The sequence below is a fragment of the Nerophis ophidion genome, linkage group LG10, assembly GCF_033978795.1.
Source record: "Nerophis ophidion isolate RoL-2023_Sa linkage group LG10, RoL_Noph_v1.0, whole genome shotgun sequence".
In the NCBI taxonomy this organism is placed as follows: domain Eukaryota; kingdom Metazoa; phylum Chordata; class Actinopteri; order Syngnathiformes; family Syngnathidae; genus Nerophis; species Nerophis ophidion.
The window spans coordinates 51077201-51078805 of record NC_084620.1 but is presented as its reverse complement, the minus strand read 5'-3'; positions in this window follow the sequence as shown (position 1 = coordinate 51078805).

The following is a 1605-nucleotide window of genomic DNA, read 5'->3' as shown; positions in this document are numbered from 1 at the left end:
TATTTACATCTAACACAATTTTCCAACTCATATGGAAACAGGGTTTGTACCAGTTGGGACATTTGACACATTTCACAAAACGTGTGTGTGTATGTGCGCGTGCATGCGTGTGTGTGTGTGTGTGTGTGCGTGTGCGTGTGTTGCCTTTCCCAAACACTCGCCATTGTCACTGCAGCTCCGGCGCTATTGTTGTTGCAAGGCAATTATCGCGTGGCTTTGAATTTCTCACACTCCAATTTAGAGCTCACGGCAAGTCTCCTTTTCTTTGCCAAAAGAGCGGCAGGATTCTCCCCGACTGAAGCGGCGTGTGTGGGCTGGGGAGGTTTGATTGCGTCTCCCCCCCCCCCCCCCCCCCCCCCCTCCCCCCCGCCGCCGGTGACAACGCAACCCACACTTGAGTCACGGCGCTGGAAGACGGAGGAGTACAGTACACTATACCGTACTGCGGTGTTTTTCGATATTGTCTGGTGTGCCGTGGTGAGATGACGTCATTTCACCTAATTGGGTTAATCTCCCCCAAAAATTTAAAATGTGGTCTCGTCAGACCACAAAATACTTTTCCACTTTGCATCAGTCCATCTTAGATGAGCTAGGGCCCAGCGAAGCCGGCGGTGTTTCTGGATGTTGTTGATAAATGGCTTTTGCTTTGCATGGTAGAGCTTTAACTTGCACTTACAGATGTAGCGACCAACTGTATTTAGTGACAGTGGATATCTGAAGTGGTGATATCCTTTAGAGATTGATGTCGGTTTTTGATACAGTGCCCTCTGAGAGATCGAAGGTCACGGTCATTCAATGTTGGTTTCCGGCACAGCCGCTTACGTGGAGTGATTTCTCCAGATTCTCTGAACCTTTTGATGATATTATGGACCGTAGATGTTGAAATCCCTAAATTTTTTGCAATTGCACTTTGAGAAACGTTGTTCTGAAACTGTTTGACTATTTGCTCACGCAGTTGTGGACAAAGGAGTGTACCTCGCCTCATCCTTTCTTGTGAAAGACTGAGCATCTTTTGCGAAGCTGTTTTTATACCCAATCATGGCACCCACCTGTTCCCAATTAGCCTGCACACCTGTGGGATGTTCCATATAAGTGTTTGATGAGCATTCCTCAACTTTATCAGTATTTATTGCCACTTTTCCCAACTTCTTTGTCACGTGTTGCTGGCATCAAATTCTAAAGTTAATGATTATTTGTGGGAGATGATGTAATTTCACCTAATTGGGTTAAAAATATATTTTTGCACAACAAGTGATTATAATCCGAAAATAATGTGCCGTTGTTGAGTGTCTGTGCTGTCGATAGCTCGCTAGAGTAACCGTGTAATACTCTTTATTAATTTCTTTAATAAGAAAATTGAACCCTTTAGAAAGGAGATTAAAGACACCGCATTCCAACTACAAATGAGTTCTATTTTAAAAACATTTCTGTCTTGCCTCTGGTGAGGGCGGTCGCATTTTTTCCCCGCTCCCTCTTCTGCCAGCTTGCTCCTTTTTGTTTTTGTCTTGTCTGAACTTTTTGAAGCCTCTTTCTTTGCGCTGTCCTCAAATCTAAACATCAGGCGTGGATAAGGTCAGCTGGACTCTCGACGCAATTATCAAAATA